This window comes from Rhinolophus ferrumequinum, chromosome 2 (genome assembly GCF_004115265.2).
Source record: "Rhinolophus ferrumequinum isolate MPI-CBG mRhiFer1 chromosome 2, mRhiFer1_v1.p, whole genome shotgun sequence".
Lineage (NCBI taxonomy): Eukaryota > Metazoa > Chordata > Mammalia > Chiroptera > Rhinolophidae > Rhinolophus > Rhinolophus ferrumequinum.
In genome coordinates this window covers 79,158,894-79,186,026 of record NC_046285.1, presented here as the reverse complement: position 1 = coordinate 79,186,026, position 27,133 = coordinate 79,158,894, and the positions used below count along the sequence as shown (strand labels likewise).

Sequence of the window (27,133 nt, the reverse complement as noted above, 5' to 3'; positions counted from 1 at the left end):
GATCTCCTGCCAATGCCTGCTCATCATGCAAGAGAGGGAATAGAGGCAGTCCACACTGGTCAGCCTTCTGGGGAACAGAGCAAGGTGAAGGTGAGTGGAGAATGTATCTGGAGAGGCAAAGGAAGGATATTCCACATACTCTCTGAGGCTCGGTGGCTCGTCAGCACTGTATCTCCCCCTTGTCTCTTTTCCTACAACTAAGAAAAAACCAACAGGAATGGGCAGAAAAATCCTGTCTAGGAAATTATTTTCATAACAGGAAGCCACATAGAATGGAGTCAGCCTGGCTACCTATGAATCTTTGGATTATGCCTCCTTAGGAAGGTCTTTTGATTCCCTCTGCCACCACCACTCCAGAAAGGTTCTCTCTCCTGCGACAATGTTTTAACAGCACACTGTGTCTGCATGCCACATGCTTTGGGGACACAGGCTGTGTTTTACTTGTCTTATGTCCCTAGAGTCTTGCCAGAGCCTGACTGAAAGGATGAATGAATGCATGGATGCTTAATCGGAGAGGGTGGTAAGGAGTTTAGGAAGATAATAGCATCTTGAATTTCTTTCACTCTCCCACAAGATGGCAGCAATTACCGTGGTCCAATTTTCCTAGGTGTGGAACTTGGGCACATATTGTTATCGAATGTCTTATGAATAGAATAAATCTATTTTCAAAATCATATCAAGGACAGAATAATAAGCTGATGGTAAGGAAGAGAAAAATAAAACTAAATATTTACTAACACAAATATTATTAGATATGGCACTGTAAATTTTACCTCAAAAACCATTTGGAAAAAGTGTTACTAAATTTCTGAAAGAAATAAAATTTGCCCCTGTGCAAATGTTAGATAAACCAATGAATGATCTCTGCCTTGTGTGGTGCATAGTTATGTTATCTGCTCATCCGGAATGACTCTGCAGGGCTCTTCCCATACACCTGCCTCTGTTTCTTTTCTCAAAGTTAAAAAGTTCCACAGGCTCCAATTTCCCAGGTGGTTTGATTCTTTCTCTTCTTCTATCCAGCCATTCCAATCAGTGCAGAAACCATACAGTGTGCTTCTTGTACTGGACTGTGAATGCTTGAACTCATACCTGTTTCAGGTCATATTAATTTATGGAAAAGGGCACCATTTTTAGAAAATTAAAGTGTTCTTTACAAGCTCAGAGATGATGGTGTCCCAATGAGATTGAAGATAACTTACTCAGTTTTCTTGAAAGTATTATACTTATAGTTCCTGAGTGTCTTAGAAATCAAGATCATTGTTCCTGCATTAAAGAAACAAATTTTTAGGGGCGGCTGGATGGCTCAGTTGGTTAGAGCATGAGATCTCAGCAACAAGATTGCCGGTTCAATTCCTGCATGGGATGGTGGGCTGTACTCCCTGCAACTAAAGATTGAAAACGGAAAACGGCTACTGGACTTGGAGCTGAGCTGCGCCCTAAGATCAAAGGACAATGACTTGAAACTGATGGGCCCTGGAGAAACACACTGTTCCCCAATATTGCCCAATTTAAAAAAATAACACAAAACTACCCAAATTTTTAAACTTGCAGAAATCTTGCTTGGATTTTACAACTTTTGCAGTGCAGCAAAGATTGCCAAGACTTGTGTTCAAATTTACCAGTTCTGGAGTTAGCATACATTTTGCCCCATAACTTTAAGTAAAGTTATGTTCAAAAGATACGTCTGCCTTAGTAACAGACAAGAATAAGAAGGATGAAGAGATAGGAAGAGAATAAAGAAAAGAATAATCACATAACACAATTGCTTTGATGTGCACTGGCCCAAGGAGAGCTCGCACTCATTCAGCATCTGTCATCTCCCAGGAACCATAGTAATCTTGTTTATATTATATAAGTTAAGCTTTACAACAGCTCTATGTCAAAGCACAATTTTCAAAAGTTAAAAAAAGTTTTGTATGATTTTCATACAAAAATAGAATGACCATGTGTCAAAAGGTATTAAACACATTAATGAATGAAGGAACTAGTAACATGGCAAAGTTGGTTTCCAAGAGCATTTAAGGAAGAGGGATTTATGTAGCACATCAGGAAAGAATTTTAGAAAGATTGTTAATGTCCTCTATGTCTGTATCTGTATCTCTTTAGAAGGACACCAGTAATTGGATTTAGGGCCCATTCTAGTAAAGTATGACCTCATCTTAATTTATATCTTAATTAAATCTGCAAAGACTGTTTCCAAACAAGATCATATTCACAGTACCATCAGTTGAAACTTGAACATATCTTTGTGGTGATCACAATTCACCCAGTTGTGGGAGGCTTTGCAGGCAGAAGGTCTTGGGTGTGAATTGCTTTAGCTCATTTAGTCAGGGGAGGATCTCTCAGCATTGTCTGCAGGCTTTCTGCTTCTCCAGGTGCTGGGGGAAAATTCTGTTTTAGCCGGGTGGAATTTCAGGAACCCAGGCACTTATCATAACTATTTTGCATCAAGTTACCTTGTTTAGATAGTATATCTTTAGTTCTTTTTTTTTTTAAAGCAGGGTGCAGCTCACAGTGGCCCATGTGGGGATCGAACCGGCAACCTTGGTGCTACCAGCACCACGCTCTAACCAACTGAGCTAACCAGTCACCCCCCCCCAAATTAGTTTTGAAAAACTATAAACCCTCTGACACATTTTTAAGTTAGCATCTAAAAATTTTCACTATTAGCTTAAATAATTGCAAAAGATGTAATTTTTGGCATTTTGTAATATACTAACATTTAAAAATAAAACTGTTCCATCACTCTGTTAAAAGTATCCAGTGGAATCTAAATACTATAATGATTTGATATTCACTACCATGTCTTTACATATTCATGAATAAGTTCTTTCAAAATGGTTGGAATTTTTGCATGTTTCTTTTTTCCTCCTTGAATTCACATTTCCATTTGTAATTCTTCCACAGAATTTACCCCTCATGTAATACATTTTTAAGCATGAAAGTCTTTTATTGTTTACTCTGTCCTACTTCTCTGAAAAAAAAAAATCAAATTTTAAAATTGTCTTCTTGACAAACACCATAAGGTTCTAAGAGTTAAATTTTTCCTTTTGGGTAGAGTTATTATAACCAAAAAACATGAAGATAATACATTTTGATAAATAATTAGTAAATATAAAATATAAAATTTTATTAGAAATTCAATTCCTAGGGAAATAACTGGGATTTTCCCTCTGCTTAGTTCATGTATCTATGAATGATTATTGCTTATTGCTAGAATGAGACAGCATCTTGTACTAGCTCTATTACTTTTTCATTTTTATAGATAAATGTGCTAAGAAATACTATTCATATAAATATGTAGCAAAAGTGGAAGGAGTTATGTAATAATGAATTATGTGCCAAAATAATAATAAATAATTATTTAAACTCATCTATTACCTGACAATTTAATTAGATCCTCTTTGAAATTGGTGAAAAAAATGAATTAGAACCTACATGACTTGCAAAATGATTTGTTGCCCAGTCATCAGAGGCATACAGTTTCTCAAATTTCTGGGAAATATATCAAAAAGGCTTTATCAAGACTTACCAAATGATTATTAATTATATTTATTACTCTTTCACTTTGAGATATGTACCTTGATTAACTTGATAAACCCAGAGAAGACTGGGAAAATTGAAAAACAGTTTATTTCCTATATCTTTGCCAATACAATATGTTTTACAAAATGCTTTTATCTTATCACATTATTTAAACATATTTTCACCTAAATCTTGGACCTGAAAATTTTCTTCATTTAGATAGTGGAGGGGTCTAATTGGCAAACCAGTCACCTTTGTTAGTCCCATCAGCCATAGTCCCATCAGTCAGACTTCCTGTCTATCAGATAAAGTCTGACCTCATTTTTCAATTTAAATATGTTATGCATTTCAAAAGTAATATGAAAAATGGCATTATTTCATCTTATGGCAGAATAGTATTCCATTGTGCATATATCCCATATCTTCTTTACTCATTCATCTATCAAAGGACACTTTGGTTGTTTCCATGTCTTGGCCACTGTAAATAAAGCTGCAATGAACATAGAAGCACATACATCTTTTTAAAAATTTTTTATTGGGGAATATTGAGGAACAGTGTGTTTTTCTAGGATCTCAAGTCATTTTTTCAATCTAGTTGTGGGAGGCGCAGCTCAGCTCCAACTCCAGTTGTTGTTTTCCATCTAGTTGTGGAGGGCGCAGTTCACTGGCTCATGTGGGAATCGAACCGGCAAACTTGTTGTTAAAGAGTTTGCGCTGTAAGCAACTGAGCCATCCAGCCACCCCAGGAGCACATACTGTGTTTCTCCGAAAATAAGACCTACCCCGAAAATAAGGCCCAGTTAACATCTTGGCCAGGTGGACGCATTTAGTACATTATGACGATGTTCCAGAAGAAGAAGACATAACTGTATTTGAATACATGTAGATTGTTGTACACGAAAAAGTTAGACATTCCCTGAAAATAAGCCCTAAAGGAGCATAAATTAATATAAGACCCAGTCTTATTTTCGGGGAAACACGGTATATCTTTATGGATAAATGTTTTCAGATTTTTGGGGTAGATACCCAGGAGAGGGATTGCTAGGTCATATGGCAATTCTATTTGTAAATTTTTCAGGAAGCTCCACACTGCCTTCCACAATGGCTGCACCAGTCTGCATTCCCACCAACAGTGTATGAGGGTTCCTTTTTCTCCACAGCCTCTCCAACACTTGTTACTATTTGTCTTGTTGATGATAGCCATTCTAACTGGGGTGAGGTGATATTTCATTGTGGTTTTTATTTGCATTTCTCTGATAATTAGTGATGTTGAGCATTTTTTCATGTCTATTGGCCATTTGTGTGTCCTCTTTGGAGAAATGTGTATTCAGGTCCTCTGCCCATTTTTAAATTGTGTTGTTGGTTTTTGCGACAAAATGGGTGGATCTTGAGATTATTATGCTAAGTGAAATAAGTAAGACAGAAAAAGTAGAGAACCATATGATTTCACTGATATATAATATATAAAACTGAAAGCAACAAAGGAACAAGAGAAACAAATGAAGAAACAAAAACTCATAGACACAGACAATAGTTTAGTGGTTACCAGAGGGTAAGGGAGGAGAAGGGTGGTAGATGAGGGTAAAAATGATCAAATATATGGTGATGGTAGGAGAACTGACTCTGGGTGGTGAACACATAATGTGATATACCATATTTCCTTGAAAATAAGACCTAACCAGAAAATAAGCCCTAGCATGAATTTTTAGGATGCTCATAATATAAAATATGCCCTACCGTATTTCCCCGAAAATAAGATCAGGTATTATATTAATTTTTGCTCCAAAAGATGCACTGGGACTTATTTTATATTACGAGCATCCTGAAGAATCATGCTAGTGCTTATTTTCCGGTTAGGTCTTATTTTCGGGGACACACAGTATAGATGATGTATTGCAGAATTGAAACCTATGTAACTTAACTAACAATTGTCACCCCTATAAACTTTAATTAAAAAAAAGTATAAAAAACACTGGAAGAGGGTGATGGAACACATTTTATAAGATAGATTACTAAAAGCACTAAGATTTAAATGATGCAGATCTAACATAGTTAATTTATCAATGCTATAAAAAGTTATAAAAAGGTAATAAATCAAACTGCTATTTCTCATTACTTAATTTATAATAATGTAGTGTAATTTGTAGCTTAAAATATTACTTATTTATGAGGTAGCGAGCATGATAAAAAGTAGGCTCAGTTGCTGGTGTTCAGCTTTTGGAATTAACTAAATAAAAGCCATATAGGAAGTTAGAATTAATTCCATTAATTTTGTTAGACATCATGATCAAGCCTTCCTATGTACTTAAAGAAAAAGAAATGTAAATAATACTATTAAAAATGATCAGTTCAGCAACCAGCATTTATTTAAGAAAAAGAAATAGAAAATACCAAACATTTTAAGATGAAATAAGATCAGGATGGATTTTAATTGAAGTAAATATTTCCTTATCTGATTGATAAAAATAGATTATAATTCCATATTGAATAATATATACCAATTCTAAAAAAAACTTTGTAAAGTTTTATGTATAATTTTTTACCCACTGAGTCTTTAAATTCTTGGTAGTTTAAGAAAACTTAGTTACATTTTAGTTACATTAAGAGTCAATTATTCACCGTGGTAGACTATGTCTAAGGTGATTTCCCCATAACCCTGCCACCTGGAGTTCCCATTCTTTGTGTGATCCTTTCCTCTTGGTTCTAACCAACAGAGTATGGCAAAAGTGATGGGAAGTGATTCTGTGACTATGTGATGTGATATAAGACTCTTGCTGGTAATGACTGTAGAGCCTCTCCTTGCTGGTTTGATGAAGTAACTGGCCATACTGAGGAAGCTCATGTGGCAAGGAACTGTGGGTGGCCTCGAAGAGCTGATAACATTCTGAAGGAGCGGAGGGCTGGGCCAGCAGACAGCTAGCAAGAAGTAAAGGCCCTCAGTCCTACAACCACAAGGAAATGAATTCTGCCAATAACCTGAGTGAGATTGGAAGTAGATCCTTCTGCAGTCAACTCTCCAGATGAGAATGTAGCCCCACTAACACTTTATTGGCAACTGTGAGAAAACCTAAGCAGAAGACTCAGCTAAACTCTAGCTAGATTTCTGACCTACAGAAACATGAAATAATAAATGTGTATTTTTTTTTGGTTATTATTTTTTTAATTTATTTTTTTTAATTTATTGGGGTGATAATTGTTAGTAAAGTTACATAGATTTCAGGTGTACAATTCTATATCACATCATCTATAAATTACATTGTGTGTTCACCACCCAGAGTCAGTTCTCCTTCCATCACCATATATTTGATCCCCCTCACCCTCATCTCCCACCCCCCATCCCCCTTACCCTCTGGTAACCCCTAAACTATTGTCTGTCTTGTCTATGAGGTTTTTTTTTTTTTTTCTTAGACGTTTATCATTTATATCCCTCACACTGTGGACTCCCCTCCCCTCTGTATTGTTTTAAGCTGCTAAGGTTTTGGTAACTTTTTGTGCATCAAGAGATAACTAATATACTAATCTATTCAGCTTTGGTAAGTTTTCGGTGCTTTTCTTTAGAAATAACTACAAATCTTAGAAAAGAATATTAGAATAGCTGAAAAGAATTTTTAAATATGGGGTGAATGAAACTTTTTATTTTTAAGCATTCAGTATACCTCATTGATTCTTTCTTTGCTTTTTGTTGTATCTGAATTTTTCCAGAAGAATGCTTTTTTATTTTTATTTATTTATTTTTTGTCAGTAGACAGAAAATGGAAGAGACCAAGTCCTTATGTGAGACTTTTCATTGTTCCCACTACCATACTACCACATAGCAGAATTCCAAGGCCAAAATACTCTGGTTTTAACATAATGCTTTACTCTTCACAGAATGGCTGGGAAAGACAAGAAACTCTAAGGGTTTACTATGTCCCGATTAATCATTAAAGGATTCTACTTCTTCCTTTAGCCCCCTGGAGGTTTTTACACTCAAAGAAATGCTCCACTGTTAAGACTTGGAATAGGTGAGAGATGTGCCTTTATTTAAAAAGTGGGAGAAAGGCTGATATGAACACAGGCATACTCAGGCACATCAGTGTTGGGGAAGAATATCTATGGAAGTTAAGGATCTGGAAAATGATTCTCTTTACATTTTCCCTATTTACATACCCGTTAGAAAGTTTTAGGACTAGCTGAGTAGTCAGAGGCATCCCTGACAATTAAAACACCAGTCTCCCAATGCTGAGCCTTAGCGCCAGTTTCGTTCTCATGAGAAGGATAAAGCTAAAGGGAAGAAAAAACTCTCCACCCTTTTGAAGCTTATATGCTGGTGGAAGAAGATATAGACATACAATAAACAAAACAAATGTATAATATGTTAGGATGTTAAGTATTATAGAAGAAAATAAAGAAGTGGAATGAAGGTTATGTGAAAATTGCAATTTAAAGAGTTGGTCTGAGAAGTTCCCCCTGAGCAGGTTAAATTTGAACAAAGACTTGAAAAAAGAGAAGGCAGGAGTTATGTTAATTTCTGGGGGAGAGGGCCATGCAAAATAAAGTGAATCCCATAGGTATTCAATTTCTAATCTGTAACATTACGTAATGGAAAACAATGGATCAATGTTTTTACAGGCTTATGAGGGGAATAGTTGTATCCCTGGAATTCTATACCTAGCTAAACCATCATTCACATATTGGGGGACGAAAAGGGAACTTTAACTATGCAAGAACTTATATTTCCTGTAAGGAAAATGTATTTTAGGAAATTATTTCAGTCAAAATACTGTGAGTCAGAAAAGTAATTCAAGAAAAAAAAATAAAAGAGAGAAAACAACTGTGGTCTCCAAGAAATAGTGGTGAGCAATAAAACCAGTAAAAATTATAATTAAATATAAGTATTTGAATTGTGGTTGTAGAATTTAGTGATTAAAAAGGATTTTTGAAATAGAAAATGAAAATATAAATCTTAAAAATAAGAACCTGTAATTTTCGATCCAGATTTTTAAAAAGAAAACCTGGGAAATGGCACATTATAGTAGTGGGAAGAAGTGTAGTAGAAAAGGGACGAGTGAAAGCATTACACAATTTTTATTTTCTTGGTGGAAAAACATAGAAACTTTAACTCTGGACCTTTTTTCCTTTTTAACATCTAAAGGTTAATACAATCAGGATAAAAATGAAATCTAAAGCTCATCCTTCTAGTGAAGGGCAAAAATGAGTGGCATGAATAAAGATATGGCTTTTTCTTGAAACTTTATTTCTCAATAACAATAACCAGTAGAAGAAGAGGAAGAGGAAGAGGAAGAGAAAGAAGGAGAAGGAGAAGGAAAAGAAGGAGAAGAAGAAGAAACTCTAAAAGGAAGACAGGAGAAATGAGAGAGAATGTAAATACATATTTAAAACAAGGAATCAACAGTTACGATGAACGAGGTGATAAACAGTATAACTTTGATATTAACTTCCTCCTGAGAATAAGATGATCTATTTATCTATCTATCTATTTACCTATCTATCTATCGATTCCCTCCTTTCTCTCTTTTTGTGTCTCTCTTTGGAGAAGATGGAAGCATAGAGAGAAATGTCAGCTCATTTGGGGCTGCTTTTTGCTAGGGACATCTGCTAATTCTAGAAGAGGCAGTCAAAGGACCAAAAACTGAGTAGAGCTTCTGGAAGAATCCTAAGATTAGGAGTATGAAATGTTTATAAATAAAAATGAAAACACTGAAGTAATAGGAAAACATATTAGAAAATATAATCTTTGAAGGAAGAAGTTTTGTTAGCATGTACCAAAACCAGAAATCATAAAGAAAGGATTGAGTGTATCAAAAGACACCAAAACCAGATAAAATGAAAATTTGGAGAAACTAGTTAAGCGTATATGGCAGAAAAAAGTTAATATTCTTAATGCATAAAGAGCTTTTGCAAGTAAATTATGAAAAATGTAACCAACTTGATAGATAAATTAGTAAAGGACATGAAGAGGTAATTCAAAGAAGATATGCAAATGACCAATAAGCATTTTGAAAAGACCTTAGACTTAGGAACAATCACAGGAATGCAAATTAGGTGAGATGACTTGTTTTCCTGTTAGACTGGCAAAGATGAAAAAGTCATGTTGGTGAGAGAGTGTGAGGATACAGACTTCACTGGTGGAAATGTAAATTGATATAGCTTTTCTGGAGGTTAATTAGGCAATATATTGAATGTTCTTAATGTGGAAGGCCTTGAATTCAGCAATTCCACTTACAGTAGTTAATCCTAAGTAAGTATCATGTACAAAGATGGACAAAATGTATATTGCAATATCAGAAACAGCCTAAATTTCATGATAGGGAATTGGTTAAATAAACTAAGATATATCCATAGAAGAGAATATGGAGCCATTAAAAATAACAATGTAGATCTATGAAAACATGGCTACTACACATTGTGAAGAGAAAAAGCAAATTGCACACATACCGTGTTTCCCCAAAAATAAGCCCTAGCCGGACCATCAGCTCTAACGTGTCTTTTGGAGCAAAAATTAATATAAGACCTGGTTTTATTTTACTATAAGACTGGGTATAATATAATGTAATAATATAATATAATATAATATAATATAATATAATATAATATAATATAATATAATACTGGTCTTATATTAATTTTTGCTCCAAAAGGCACGTTAGAGCTGACGGTTCAGCTAGGTCTTATTTTCGGGGGAACATGGTATCTTGCTAGTAGGGCAGTTTGGCAATACCTATCAAAAGTTTAAATGGAGGGGCTGGCCCGGTGGCTCAGGTGGTTAGAGCTCTATGCTCCTAACTCCGAAGGCTGCCGGTTCGATTCCCACATGGGCCAGTGGGCTCTCAACCAAAATGTTGCCAGTTCGACTCCTGCAAGGGATGGTGTGCTTTGCCCCCTGCAACTAGCAATAGCAACTGGACCTGGAGCTGAGCTGCGCCCTCCACAACTAAGATTGAAAGGACAACAACTTGACTTGGAAAAAGGCCCGGAAGTACACACTGTTCCCCAATAAAGTCCAGTTCCCATTTCCCAATAAAATCTTAAAAAAAAAAAAAAATTAAATGGAGAAATGCTTTAACTCAGACATTCCACTTTTAAAAATGTATATAAAATTATGTTAAAAACAAGACAACAGGCCCAAAATGGAGTGACTTATGCTAAGTCCCATGCCAGCAAACTGAAACTTAATTACTGTCTCAGCCTCTCCCAGAAATGGAGTCTTAACCCAGTCAATCAGGAATTACCTTCTCAGCACAAGTTAGGTAATGTGCCTGATCAGACCCCTGCCATTCCCTAAAGGAAAGTGACTTTGCCATAACCCATCTGCTTTTTGCCTCGTTCCCCCTCCTTTCTGCTTATAAAAGTCTTTCATTTTGTACAACCGATTGGAGCTCCTTTCGATCTGCTAGCTTGGATGCTGCCTGATTTATGGGCATATTTATCAGTGAATAAAACCAGTAAGATCTTTAATATTTACTCAGTTGAATTTTATTTTTAACAGATATATACAAGCCTTCTCTTTGAAGCATTACTTTTTTTTTTAGTAGACTTTGTATTTTAGAACAGTTTTAGACTTACAGATAAGTTGAAAAAATTGTACTATTTTCCCACAAACGCCTGCCCCCAGGTTTCCCTATTATGAAAGTCTTACGTTAGTATGGCACACTTGTTACAATTCATAAACCAATATCGATACATTATTAGTAACTAAAGCCCACAGTGTATCCAGATTTCCTTAGTTTTCACCTAATGTCTTATTTTTTTTGTTCTAGACTCCCATCCAGGATACCACATTCCATGTACTTGTCATGTCTCCTGAGGCTCTTTCTGACTGTGACATCTTCTCAGATTTTCCTTTTTTTTTATTATCTTGACAGTTTTGAGGAGTACTGATCAAGTATTTTGTAGTATCCCGCTCTATTGGAATCTGTCTAATGTTTTTCTCATGATTAGACTTGAGTTATGGGTATTTGGAGGAAAACCACAGAGGTAAAATGTCATTTTGAACACATCACATCAAGTATACATGTTATCAACGTGATTTATCATCGTGGATGTTGACCTTGATGACCTGGCTGAGTAGTGGAGGCATTGTTTAAAAAAGGTTGTAAAACACTAGAGTTAACCTAAATATCTCTGTAGGGGATAATTGTACATACATATAATGATATATTATGCAGACCTTAGGAATAAACAGGTAGATCTATATATGATATTAACGGAAAATATTAACGATGAGTATAAAAAATAAGTTCCAAATAGTATGATCCTATTAATGTGAAAAAGAACATACACCTAAACATATGTATATGCAAATTTTTTTTTTTCTGAAATGATACAAAAGATAATCTTAAAAGTGATTGCCTCTGGTGAGTGGAAATGTGAGGTTGGGGAATACTTTTACTTTTTACTGTATGACTGTTTCTCGACTATTTGAATATCTATATGGAGGCCGTGTCACTTTCATAGTGGAATTTTTTAAAGCAAGTGTGATCGTATTTTTGTAAATTAAACATTTTTTTCTGTGCCTTGGAAAACAAATCTAGAAAGATAGACATCATTGTTAATAGTGCTTAATATCTCAGTAAGTGGCAACTCCATTTTACCAGTTACACAGGTCAAAAATCAGGAATCATACTTGATTCTTTTTTGTCTCACTCTGCATTTAATCCATCAGCACATCCTGTAGGTTCTAGCTTCAAAATATACTATATGCAAAATCTGACCACTTCTGTTACCACCCTGAGTTATAGGATTATTGCAATCCAAACCTCTTAACTGCTCTCCTTGATTTCACGCTTGCTCATCTGCAGTTCATTCTCAACAGAAAAACCAGAGGTCGAACATATACTTCCTTGCTCAGAGCCTGCCAATGGCTTCCATCTTATTTTGAGTAAAAGCCAAAGTTCTTACAGTGGCTTATAATGCCCTAAATGATCTGTCCACCCTCCCCTATCTTCTTACTATTTACCACACTCCTTCTATTCATTCTTCTCCCTTCATATTGGCTTCCCTGCCGTTTCTCCCATCTCTGTGTCTACTCCCTTCTGAGATCCTTGCCCCTGCTATTCCCTGTGCCTGGACAGGATTCCCCTACCAGATTTTCCACCATCTGCTTAACTTGCCTCCTCACCTCCACCGTGTCTTTGCTTAAATGTCAAGAGTTCCGGGGCAGGCATGGGCAGTAATAAGGGAACAGTGGATTTGCTGGGAGGCCACGGCCATACTCCTGGGAAGGGATGAAGGGTGGCCGATGGCTGTGGCGAGTTAGAGAAGTAGACAGATTCAAGAAATATTTAAGAGGTATAGTCCACAGGAGTTGGCATTTGAGGGGTCAAGGAAGGACCCCCAGATTTAATAGGAAATCCTAGAGGAAAACATGGCTTGGGGGAGACAACGAGGAGCAGAATTATAAGAGGTATTTATTTTTTATATATTATATGTGATGGATGTCTGGAGATACTGAATTTTTTTTTTTTTTTTTTTTTTTTTGAGCAAGAGAATTGTCATTCTTGAAGGAGCTAGTAACCATTTTTGTGCCATGGATCCTTTAGATAGTCTGGTAATACCTATGGGCACTTTCTCAGAATAACACTTGTAAGAGCACAAAATGTAATGTGTACAATTTTAAAGAAAATCAATTGTGATGAAATACTGGGGGTGTGAAATACTGGGGGGGGGTGTGGACCCCAGATCAGGAACTTTTCTATGGAGTAGCTCCTGTTGTCTTTCCTCCCCTCCTGAATGGCCACATGTCTGTAAGGTGAATATGTGGACCTGGTGTCAGGAGTGTGACGCAGTGAGGGCAATAGACACCACAGCAACCCTGAGTGGCAGCAACACGAGAAAATCAGCCAAAAAAGAGGTCAGCTATTCATGGGTGACACTGTCCTGTTTGAAAGTAGCAGGCCTGATATTTCTGCCAGAGTAAGTCCTGGGTTCTTGGCCAAATGAGGAGAGGAAGCCTCAAGAAGGAGATACTGGCCTTCCTGATTATCCGAGAGCATAAAGGGAAAATGAAAGAGCTGTTACTGTAGTTGTGCCTTAATCGGAGCGGTGAGTCATATCTGTTTCATTCCTTTCTGTAGTGTTTGATTAAAAAACAATTTTACAATGAGCATGTATGACTTTTGTGACAGAGACTATGTAGGACATTATTTCCATTTCATGGACAATATTGTCTCATTAACATTGCCTGGATTCAAACATCTTAACCCTTTTGGCAGAAGTTGGGGTATCTGAGAAAGGATTAGCAGACCCTGGATTACTTAGAGCCATGGGACATTTCTGCCAAAGGAAAGGACAGTGGAACTCTGTAAATTCCTACCCTTAGACATATTCCCTTGACTCTGATAGTAGTAAATTGGTAATAAATGCTCAGAGTATACTGTGCTCAGGAGTTTTATTGACCCCAAATTGAGAGATCAACAGGAATAATGTAAGTCTGCAGGCAGACATCTTCACATTGTATGATCTCAGAAGAGTAAGGAGTTTGGGGAGCCCCCTTGGGAGTTTTAGGCAGTGGAGAGGAGAGTGTGGAGCAGGGATAGAGCATAGCTGCTTTATTTAGTTTTACATTTTGGACTTGCTTATCCTTGGACCAAAGGGATTGGGGCCAAAGTCAGAATGAAAACAACAGCACTGAACCCTATTATTTATTAGGGAACTAGAGGACGAGAAGTAAAAGTCTAGGTGAATGGAGCAGATGTCACCAATTCTCTGACACACACACACAGGTCATATTCGTGGCTACTCCAAGTCCAGTCAAGAAGAGGGCCAGCAAGGAGCTCCCAGGTACCAGAGAACTCTCAGAACCACAGGATTGTATATCACTCAGTGAAAAATGTGACAGATGGAGAAAGCCTATTTACAAAATCTTCTCTGGGGGACATGACTTTAGGTAGTTGGAAACCATTCATTCGTTTATTCATTAAATATTTGTTGTGTGCTTTCTGTATGCCTCACATCACCCTGGATGCTGGACAAAAACCCAGAGCTCCTGCTCTTGTGGAGACTGCGTTCTAGTGGGGGGTACAGACCATACAGAATAACTATAGAAAATGTCAGGGAGCAACAAAGGCTATGAAGAAGAGTAGAGCAGACTGAGGCGACAGAGTAATGGGAAGGAACATTTTACACAGGGTGGAGAGGGGAGGCTTTTCTGTTTAGATGACTTTGAGCAAAGAGCTACAAAGGGTGAGCCAGCAATGGGGAAGAACATACCAGAAAGAGGAAACAGAAACACAAAGTCTGGAACTTGCAGGTAGCTGGAGGAACAGGAAAGAGGCCAGTGTGGCTGGAGTGGAAGAAGACGGGAAGGAAATGGGCAGAACACTTTTATAAGATGGTGGGGTGGGTATGAGAACTCCAAGGAGGTTTGCTCCAAGAGAACAAATCATTGCTGAAATTTCTTCTAAGATGTGCAGGTCTGTGTAGTTTGCTTTCCGAATGGGGCTTTTGTTTCGCTCGTGGATGGGTCGTGCAGATTTAGAGCCTAAGCTGAACTTCTCACAGCAGAGAAGCCATGCCAGGCACCGCCACAGGCACCATCCTTCTGGGTCCTTCCCGCACTTCACACAACTCAGCCTCTCAAAATAAATGGTGAGTCAATACTGAAAAAGCAGAGGATTAAGGTAGTTTGAAATTATTAGTCTTCCTTGCTGCCTGTTTGCTCCTAAAATTTTGCCGGATGGTCAGATAAAATGAGAAGGATCCAAAATCTGAGAAAAAGAGAGTTCCTTGCTTGTGTTCCCTTCTATTTTCAAAGCCGGCAGTGGCTGTTCAATTCTTTCTGCTGATGCCAGTCTCTGGCTCTGACTCTTTTGTTTTCCTGTTTCTCATTTAAGGACTCTTATGGCTACACTGGTCCCACCCAGATAATCCTGGATAATTTCCTCGGCTGGTAAGCAATCTAATTCCATCTACAACCTTAATTCCCCATTGCCATGTATCATAACACATTCACACACTCTAGAGATTAGGATGTGGGTATCTGGGACAGGCCATTATGTGGCCTACCACCATCACACTCCATAAACGCAATGCAAGCTCCTTTTTATGGCCTTGCTTTTCTATTTCAATATTAATTTTATTGAATTTAATGCTCTTTAATATAAACCACCTCAAACTTGTTTTGAAAAAGAGGCAATGACAAATGGACTCTAATGCATTTAACAAATACTAATAATGGACAGACACATGGTGGTGGGGGAGTCAGAGAGTTGTCCTTCCACCCCACCCCCATTGCCATTAAAAGAAAGGGAGTAGGGCTACTTCAAAAAGTAAGTTAATAATCTTGAACTACCCTCCTTTTACCAGAGCTGACAGTCCATTTACAATATTCTCAATCCAATCTTTGTGGGGGAAAAAGGACTGAATCGGCTGCTATGTTACAGTTATCTAGTCCTGCTTAACAAGTTATCTCAGAATTTAGAGGCTGAAAATATAAAACATTTATTATCTCACTGTTTTTCTGGGTAAGCTATCTAGATGCTATTTAAAAGGGTGCCTCTGGCTCAAGTTGCAGTCAGGGTGGCATCTGAAGGCTTGACTGGGGATGATCCACTTCCTCGCTCACTCAAGTGGTTGTCTGCAATATTCGGTTTCTCCTGGGTTGTTGGATTGAGGTGCCTCTGTTGCTTGCTGGCCTGGAGGCCTCTCTTATCTCTTTGCCATGTGGACCTGTCCACTGGGTGCTCACAACATGGCAGCTGACTTCCTTCAGAGGGATGGACAGTGTGAGAGGGAGAGCCCAACATGGAAGCCACAGTCTTTTTGTAACCTAATCTCAGAAGTGACATCCCATCGCTTTCCCCATATTTTATTCATTAGAGGTGAGTCACTGGGTCTAGCCCACACTCAAGGGGAAGGGACTGTACAAGTTCATGAATACTAGGAGGAGGGGATAAGTGGGGGCTATTTTAGAGGCTGCCTATCACAGCCACCATCTGACAGTTTTTCCAGTTAAAGCATCAATTCAAAATACTATTGACAAAATTCACCTGAAATTACTGCAGCCACAGTTTTGGAATCCAGCCAGCACATGTGGACCAAAAGAAATACGTTTCAATGTAACCCCCATCAAAGAGAGATAAATGTAGAGGATGTGACACTAGAAAATGATGCATCCCAGGAGCGACAATTTGCAGCATGTTGTTAATAAACTTTTGATTAACAAATATAAACGGAATTATATCAAAGAGAAGTCATAACACAATTGTTATTACTATATGACACGATAATTACAGACAGAATTTCTCTATACTGACCTATTTTTCCCCCAGAGTTTGCAACTGATATTATAAACAATAAAGTAATAAAAAGGCAGGAGAGCTGTGTTGAAATAAATGGGACCTAAGAGCATGTTATTAGAAAAGTAAAGGTATTAAATATTAGCCAAAGCCAAATTTCCCATTACTAGAATCCATTCTGGGGGAGCAGAAAAACTACCATATCATTCGAAATAATAGAACTGAAGGAAAGCCACACATCAGAACATTCACAGAAACCCACAGTATGTCTTTGATTATTGCTAAAGAAATTTAACGCAGAATAAATAAGTTATGGCAAACATAATTTCTATAGTGAGAGACTGATATTAAAAAACTCAAAAGAAGTATTATATGAATAGCAATATCTCTGAAAACATATATCACTTATATTTGGGTGAGTTTTTTTATGGTAGCTAGGCAAAGAAAATTTTTGAAAAATAATTACTTTTTATTGTTCTCGTTTCTCTATTTCCCCTTTTCTTTAGTTCAATTTCCTTTTCTATGCCTGTCTAATTTTTTTTCTGTTTCTTTTATATGTCATATCTTAAGTTATTGTGGGTTCAACTTTGCTTCTGGTCTCAAAAATATAACTAGGTTTTGAATCACAAGTATATGAAACAGGTATTTTAGTTACTGTCTGGCTCCCAACTTATTTTCCTCAAAAGAAGATATTAAGAGGATATTAACTTCCACATCTGATATACCTTGCTTGCGCAACAGGTTAACTGAGCATCCTCTTCTGTTTAATATCTTTGATGTTGAATTCACCCAGGTGCAGGGACTTTGTGTTTTGGTATTAAAACATGGATCAGGCATGAGAATTACAATGCCACTACTAATAACTTGAGTATTTTAACAGCTTTATTGAGGTATAATTGGCATACAATAAAATGAACATAAAAACTTGAATTTGAATGTCACATTTTTCTTTTCACCGTATGATTCTGCTTTGAATATTTTTGTGAAAGTAGAACGTAAACAATTTGTAACAGATTTTGATGATACCCTTGACAAATACTCTTAGTTGGCAATGAAGCCCTGTTAAGAACTCCTGAGTTTTTTCAGATTATCATGTGGCAATATGCACAGGGAAGGGGGGTCCTCCTTAGCCCAAAAATATAAATTATAATTTGCTCAATTCCATTCATTTTTACTTTTATGTGGGTGACCCATTTCTGATCAATGAGATATGAGACAAATTCTGCAGGGCACATCTGAGAAAAAGTTTTCCTCCTTGTCAGCCATCTTGGCACTATAAGAAACCAAGCCAACCCACTGAGGATGCAGAAGAAATCTAGGTTTTTAATGATCTTGTTAAGCTTACCAAATTAACTGATCATGCATCAACCAGGCCGACCTCTGAACTTCTTGTTATGTGCTATAAATAGCCTTATCAGAGACACTCCAGGGAGAACTATTCACGTTGTACAACATGATGGTCCCAAATCTTATCGTTTAAGCTACTGCTTGATAGATATTCTATGGTCGCAGTCAAAAGCATCCTACTTCATAAAGTGGAGCAGGTAAGGTTCTAATATTAAGGAACTGCCTCTGTGTACAGTTTATACCTTGCGAAAGAATTTCTAAAAGTTTTGAATTATAAGTAACAAAAATCACAACTCAAGTCTAAACATTACAAGGAATTCATTGGCTCATGTAAATGAGCAGTCCAGAAGTAGGTTAGGCTTCAGGGGGTTTAATCTAGAAGTTCTTGATGTCATCAGTAATCTGGCTTTTTTTCCTGCCTGATATTCTCAATTCTGTCCTCCACAAGTGTTACCTTCTTTTTCAGGTTGGCTTTTTTCACGGTAGCAAAACATTTGCAGTAGTTTCAGGCTTCGTATTTCCACATTCCACCCTTCAAACTGTGATTGAGGAATCTGATTGGCTAGGAGATTGAAATGTTCTGATTGGCTTAGCCTAAGTCCCTAGCTCAATCTCAAGCATGGAGGATAGAATCAGATTTTCTAGAAGCTCATGGATCCCTAAATGGAAACTGGGGGTTTGAATGGACAAATGAAGTGCCGAGGGCCCAACCACACTGTCCATTCCATGGACATGAGACTGAGAATTATAATGCAAAGGCACTTAAAAAAATGTGCTTGAAATTTATTTATACTCTACTTACTTTCAAAAGAAAGTGAGATGGAGATAACCAGTGACGTTAGGAATGTGGATTACCAGTAAAGCACAAGATTTGATGAGCTTTTTGGAAACTAAGAATAGATCTGGTTGTCTGAAAATCTCTACTAAATTCTGGTTTGAACATTTGTAGGATAAGACTTTTGTTTACTTCTAGAACTAGATGTCAAGACAATCAATAGTGATTTAAAGCAGCTGCTTCAGGAGAAATGTCAAATTTTTTGCTCTTTAAAAATGGTAATAGAAAATTTGAAAATCTGTGAACTCTTTTCAACACCTTCACTCTTCTGAAATCCAAAATTACTAGTATAAATAAAGAATGCAGTGCAATTCAGGCAAATCCACAGACACTTACTGGCACACCTTTCATTTGCAACAGAAAATGAAGCAAAGTTGGCAGGATACACAACTAGCTATCTGCTAAGGCACTTGAAATCCACATGTTTGCGTGGATTCCTGGCATGTGATATGCAGTGGCAAACCATGGTCATCCAAGAACCTGGCTTAGATACTCATTACCCTATAAACCTTAAATTTATTTCACACCTGGTTTGAAACATGGAAATACTATCAACTTGTTTTGCCAGATGGGTATGGCAAAAATTACAGCATATTGTACAAAGTTAATGATCAGAGTAAATCCACTTCTCAAATTTACTGGACGTCTGTAATATGTAAAAAAATGTGAAGTCTACTTCAGAAAGGAACCTGATGATGTCCTCAGAGGTCCTTATCATTTTGACCAGAGAAGCACAAACTAGGAATGGAGAAGCTGTGGTCCCAAGATTGTTTTTCCCAGAGTTTTCCGTTCTCCCCTCAGAAACTATTCTAGGCAGGTGGGGCTATCCATGCCCAAAGCTATAATAACTTTGCTACTTTCTCTTAGAAAACAATTCTCCAAGCAAATTGCTTTTATTATGAAAAGTGTATATTTGGACTGAACTTTAAGGGTATTTTGAAAATTCACTGTGGTGATATTTCACAGGTGATATATATATATATATATATATATATATATATATATATATATATATCTTAGGAGGTGGAGAAAAGAGGAAGCCAATGAGAATTATTTACTAATGCTTTGAGATTGTCTGTGATTTAAGCAATTAACCTTTTAATTTTTTTTCTTCAATTGGGGTACTATAAATAACCACAGCAGTGTTATATTCACACCGTAAGTAGAAAATACAAGTAATGGAAAACATCATATTTCCCCACCCTCCAGCTTTCCTCTTTCATGTACTATAAAGGCTGTACAGGGTAGTGGTGAAGAGCTTGGATCTAGACCAGACTGCCTGAACCCTGGTTGTGCCTTTGCTAACTAGTGCTGTCCGATAGATTGCAAACTTCCTGTGCCTAGGCTTCCTTATCTGTAAAATGGGGATAATAGCTGCCTGTGTCATGGACTGTTAGAGGATTTAGTGAATTAGTACATGGAGGGCATTTAAAGTAGTCAGCACTATTTAAGCATCAGCTGTAATTATTTGTGAACTTTCAGATACATTTTTGTATTAGAAGTTTAATTGGAATCCCAAGATAACTAAATCAACATGTACTTCCATACTATATGTTTGCAGACAAGAGTATTTGCTTTGAAAAGTCATTTAACAGTCTTATTAAAAGATGAATAGCATACTCTTAGAAGTAATTTAGGATATTTTATCAGGAGTAGTCTTTGTTCTGTACAAACATTCCAAAATGTATACTACTTGTGGGTTCTACAATTTATTTAACAAATATTTATTGAGTACCTGCCATGGGTAAGGCACTGTTCAAGCGTGGGGTTAATGGGTGTGTGTGTGTGTGTGCACAAAATTGTTGCTTACATGGAGCTTATATCCTTTCAGGAGGACACCAACAGTAAATAAATAGATTATATGGCAGGTGGTGATAAGTTCTATGAAGAAATATAAAGCAAAGTCAGGGTAGAGAGTAGGCTCCTGCAGGGAATGTCTCTCTGATAAGGTCACATTTGAGAAATGAGCAAAAGAAGTGAGGGAATGAGCCACGCAAATATTTGGGAGAAGGAACATTCAGGAAGAGGGTACAAGTGTCAAGGCCTTGAGGTGGGAGAATGCTTGGCATATTAAAGGAATGACAGTGTGGAATTTAAACTCAAGGAGTTTGTCTCCAGAGCCTGCATTCCATATTCCTACATTATCTTCTGCACTCTCCCCCATCAACTGCTTCATACAGTTGATGTGAAAAAAATTATGTGAAAAAAATCATCGTCACAGTTAAATATAAGTTATGTAGACTTAACATTTGTTGTTCTGTTGACTTACACATGGTTTCAAAATCGAATTTGACTTTCCCTTTTCAAAAACCGCTGAGACTAGGAAGCAAAAAATATTTAAGAGCGGCAACTGGGTCATTCTGAAATTCTCCTTTGCCTAGAAATACCCCGAGTGTAGGAATTTTGTGTAAAACTTTGCATGCCTATGTCTTTCTCTGGGGCAGGTGCTGGTCCCTGAAGGGTCTCTGGACCCAATCAAAGTTAAGATTCCCCACATCAGTAAACAGTGTTTTAGAACCTAGAAATATTTTTGTTTTTAAAAAACATCTCAAATGAGCAAAAATGTAACTGAAAAATAAACGTGTTTTTTTTTTTTTTAAGATTTTTTTTTTTATTGGGGAAGGGGTACAGGACTTTATTGGGGAACAGTGTGTATGTACTTCCAGGCCTTTTTTCCAAGTCAAGTTGTTGTCCTTTCAGTCTTAGTAGTGGAGGGCGTAGCTCAGCTCCGGGTCCAGTTGCCAATTGATAGTTGCAGGGGGCGCAGCCCACCATCCCTTGCGGGACTCGAGGAATTGAACTGGCAACCTTGTGATTGAGAGCCCGCTGGCCCATGTGGGAATCGAACCGGCAGTCTTTGGAGTTAGGAGCATGGAGCTCTAACCGCCTGAGCCACCGGGCCGGCCCAATAAACGTGTTTTTGATGGTCTTACTTTGAAAAGGGAAGAGTAGAAGAAACTAATTGCTTTTTTTTTTTTTTTTTTTAGGTTTTGTGGATATGTCACCGTGTAGAGAATAATTACTAATTAACTGAAAGCTGAATACTTAAGTTTGGAAGAGCTTATTTTGAAGACACATTGTAAAGAGTAGCAGATATCTTCATAGAAAAGCAGCCCCCTGGCTAGAGGAATATTCTGAAGAACATGTACAACTGAGTATGATTATAAGTTTTCTACCTCTGAGGCAGTGCCAGAAATTCTGGGTAAGGAGAATCTAAATTAGTGATTATAAACTAAGAAAGTGTGTTGTTTGGGTCCTCTGAGAAGCATCCTTGATGGGATTAGATATGAAAGGATTTTATTAAGGGAAACATTTGTGTCAGAGAAAATGGGGAGGGAGGAGAATAAACTAGGAGAGCCATCAAACTGTGATGCAAGTTGGAATCAAGGAAGGAGACAGACAGGAAGTTTTGGTGGAAATGTCCTAGACCACCTACAGCCTAAAGTAGGTCCAGCAAGGCTGTCAGGGAGTCCTCCAGCCAAAGTCATGGGCCGGTGAAACCCATGTCTCCCAGGACTGAGCCTGTCTTGGTGCTTAGTGTCCCTGCAGCAGTCAGTTGTTGGCTGGGAACATCCTGCTGAAAGCCTGGCCTCAACCCAAACTCAGGGTTTCCATGTTGGGGCCCTTAGTCAATTACGCTGTAGCTGATGCTGGAGAGGTGCAGTCACAGGCCACAGAAGGGTCTCTGAATCACCTAGGAGTTGTCTCTCTGCGTTTTCCACAAATTCTAACCCCAGCCCCTCCACTCCAACTCAAGGCGTCATTAGCAGCCCTGGGAGCCTGCTGCCCAGGGGAGAAGCACTGCCCAGGCAGCCAGAAACTGGAGAGGGCGTGTCACATCCCTCGTGTGTTCTGAGGGGGTGAAAGGGGTTGAGACCCTGGGAAATAGAAAAATATCTTCTGTTTTGATGTTTGTTTTAGGACTGCATTGTTGGGATTGATCTTTTATAAATGGCTTACTAAGGATTTGTGACTTAGCTGATAAATTGCTATGTCTGTATCTCTGACTTCTAAAACTTCAGAAGACAAAGTTATTTAGTGAACAGTTGTCATAGTCATATATGGTCAGAGTCCATTTCCTGTAGTCCCAGGATCATTTCAGCAAAAGACAAGTTCGAGTGCCTGCTGGTGGAGGGTAGCTCCAGAAGATTAGGCTGTGGCGAGCTGCATGGCAGGGGTTTGGAGCCCTCCATCCCTCCCACACAGACCTCAGTGACGCCCCCTCACTTTCTGCTCCTCCTCCTCACTGAACACTCTCCGCTCACAGTTTCAGTGAAGCGCTTCCCACCTACTACAGTGCTCGAGTTCGAGGCTCTCTCTTTTTCTACTAGGGATCTGACCTAGAGTAGAACACTGGATTATAAGCATCTCCTCTGAGCATGAGTGCCCCAGTCCTGCATTTCAGATGTTATATGCAACAAACGCTAAGTGGCTTCTATTGGCCATTATTTTAAATGGGAAAAAGCTGTAATGGCCATTGGTCAATGCTTACGCATTTCCTGAAATGTCACTTTACACAGTAAAAAGTCTACACATAATAAACAAAATGTTTTGTGTTCAGACGTAAATTGCTCAAAGCATCACATTCTAATTACTCCAAAAATTAATGCCACTATTAACTAGCGATTGCTTTGTATGCAGTCATGTGCAGTTTGCATGTCCTATATAGCTGTGCTGGTTCATTTTATGTGTCAACTTCACAGGCCTAAGAGATGCCCAGACATCTGCTTCTGGGTGTGTCTGTGAGGGTGTTTTTGGAAGAGATTAGCATTTGATTCAGTGGACTGACTAAAGAGATCCACCCTCACCAATGTGGGTGGGCATCATCCAATCCAATGAGGGCCTGAATAGAACAAAAAGGCATAGACATATTGTATGACCGCCTTTGGAATATTCAGAATAAAGAAACAGAAAATAGATTAGTGGTTGACAAGAGCTGGAGGAGGGGCAAATGAGTGATTGCTAATCCGTACAGGGTTCCTTTTGGGGTGACAAAAATGTTCTGGAATTAGTTAATGGTGATGGTTGCACAACCTTGTAAATACACTAAAAACCGCTGAAAGCATGAGGCATTTTACCAGGAAACTGTTGACTGGCAAGATGTCTATGGAATGTACCTGTACTGCCTTGCATCGACCTCATTATTTTCTGGTGGAGTACGTACTAAACTTCGTTTATGAACTTTTCCAGATTTTCTCAGAGGTCTCAGGCTTTCTGCTCAATGATGACCCTCTGGGAAGACTGCCTGCATGAACCAGAATCTTGTAGGCTGTGGAGAGGAGATTTTGACACCTCTTGGAGGGAGACTCTCAGCGAGCTCACCTCGGAAGTTGTGTTTTCACCAGTTTGGCAGCGGGGCTCCCTGACCCCTGTGCTCATAGCACAACTCAGTAGCACCGCACCCACACTCTTCTCGTCTGCTTCCCTGGGGAATCATTGTCACTACTGAGGCACGACGCTGCGGGAGCTTCTTAGCATCTGTCACAGGCACTGGTGTGACCATGCAGCCATAAGACTGCAGGGAGGCAGGCGGCAGTGTTTCTGCTTCTTGCCCGGGTTCCTGCCACCTCTTTCTTGAGCTATAGCTCCCTCCCTCAGAGGACGCCCCCTCTGCTGACATACTAGGCTTTGGCATGTCCAGCAGCTGCCCAGAGGGCCAGGTCACACTGGCAAGTATGGGGGAGTTAGTGCTCCTTGGGGTGAACTTTTCCAATTAGAAAGCATAGATGTGAAGCAGGCGAACAAATATTTCTCTCTTCTCCCTCCCCTTCCTCCCATGAACTGTTCTGAGATGCAGTGTCTCCATACAGGTGCTTGAGAGGTGAAGTTTATGACTGAGCACCCAGCTGTGTTTTGTGGTATAGATGTGGCCAGGTGGGAATGGACCACTTTGTATTTGCTTCCCCTCTTTTCTGGATTCCCTTTCCCCTTGCTCTTGCTTCTTGGTATCGCACCCCAACCCCAACCATAAAGTGTGTGTACTACTTTTGCCTGAGGCTCTAGGGGAACTGGGATAACACAGTACATCATTTTCTCTTACAAAAAGAACATAACCTGTTGAGAGCAAGGACTAGCACATAGTTGGGGGTGAAGTGGAGGAAATGTTGGTGCCTAACATAGTATGGTATGAAGACATAATAAATAGATTTGGGCCAATAAGCCTGCATAGTTCACTTCCTTGCCATTAGACAAAGCCACCACTTCATTTTATGTGGTGTGCAAATTTGCATTTTGTAAACAAAATTAAAACTTTGCAGCACAGCCACCGTGCTAATTTAAGAAATCCTATTGTAAACCAGCATTTGAACCTGTGTACCACAAGTGAACAAGCAATAAGCATAACACAATCAAATAAAATAAAGCACACTAGCAAGCATTTATTTAACTAAATGAATTTTGTCCTGAAAAATATTTAGTTTTGGAGGATAATCACTTCAAAATTTGACTTGTGCAATTATTCAAAACGTTTTTGGAACCAGTAGCCCCCATTTGGTGTGTGAGCACCTCCTATTAGCTGTCAGCCAGAGCCTCTCCCCGCCCCCGCCCCAGTTAACACCTTTGATGCTGCCTAGAGATCCTTGGAACAAGAATTGAGTAGATCAGAGCTTCTCAAACCTTTAAAGCCCATCACCCCTATCCCCACTCTCCTCAGTGTGTGTCTTAGCGTGTATACCTCCGTGACACCTAGAGACAAGGAATGTTGCATTTCTTTAATATCCCAAATTAAAGCTGATTTGAGCTTTCTTCTCAACATGGTTGGTAACATATGGAATGTTGGTCATCCTTCTAGCCTCTTCCCTTTTTCTGGGATACATCCAGGAATATTTTATCCATTCGATCCTAGAGTCAGAGTGCTAGGACCTGCGAGATTTTCAGGGGCCTATGACAATGTTTAAAACCTGAAGGTTAATGAAGGTCACTTGTTTAATAAAAACTAGCCAAGTTAAAATTAATGGAGGCTTAATTAATTTTTACACAATGTTCTATTGTTGCATATCTTTTAATAATTAAATTTAGTATTAACCCAGTGACATTTGAAACAATTCAAAAATTGTCTTACAATATGCACAATATTTTCCTCAGAAATTAGAGCCAAATATAAATGAAATGAGTTAGGCATAGAAAAATAATCTCAGAATTAAAATTATAAAAACAAAAAAATCGCGGGGCGGGGGAAGATTATAACAACTTTAAAGCAGCCATGTTGACTAGGGTCTTAGGGAATCTTGACTGGAAAAGAAGCCCTCCTTGAGGCCACCAGTGGCCTTGCCCCTCTGAAGCAGGTCTCGCTTGCCTGGCTTTGTGCCCAGGCCACCTTGTACTACCCGTCTGTACCCTGAGGCAGCAGATATCCTCTAATGGTAGCATCGATGGCCACTGTCATAAACTTGGGTCTCTGGGACTGGCCTGCGCTCCCAATGTCATGACTTTGGTCCTCAGTCCTCAGGAGTTCACACAGCACCCCCACCTTGTGGCCCCTCCTCTCTGGAAACATTTTGTCCCATCCCTAGTTCCAGGCTTTTCTCTTTCATAGGCACAGACTTTCCAAACAAAATTGGGTGGCCTAGTAGACAACCTCCTTACCCTTGAATAAACTGTTGTCTCCCTCCAGGGTGAGGGAACCCAGGTATCTAGAGCCCAAGGTCCAGCGTTTCTTCCTCACAGAAAGGAAGAGGAAAATTACTTCTTCACTTTGTTTTTCTTCTAAGACTGCAAGAGCAAAACATTACAAAAATTAAAATTAAAAAAGGAGGCTTTAAAAATATGCTTTGTCAGACCACATCTCCCTCTTCCTCTCATCCAATTCTTATTATGCTGTTTTTCTCTCCTCTTTTCCCCTATTCCCAACAAGAATTATGTGTGTGAAAGATGAGGCTTTGTTGTTCAGTAACTGTTAATCTTTAGGATGATTCCTAAATAAGAATGTACTCTCCTCCCAAACCACAGGATATTTTTGTTGTAAGGTTACAGATATTTTAAAATTAGATCCAAACATATAATCACAGCAATCAGGCCTTCTCTTTGACTTCTAACTGGGTCTCATCCAGGAAGCATGGAGACATTTTCACTGACTCATAAGTGTTTACAATCGCAATGGAATGATATTTCATATGTTATGTCCATTCACAACTAGATTGAAGACAACGAGCTGCCACTGAGCCTCAGGAGGGGCGGCCCGATGGCTCAG

At 38.5% G+C, this 27,133-nt stretch overlaps 1 long non-coding RNA gene across 1 annotated transcript; it reads left to right on the top strand.

Annotated features, from left to right (window-relative positions):
- Nucleotides 1–27,133, top strand: LOC117013727 (uncharacterized). The gene is made up of 3 exons (XR_004421368.1): nt 1–90; nt 21,933–22,147; nt 27,080–27,133. It is a non-coding gene; the product is annotated as an uncharacterized LOC117013727 (long non-coding RNA).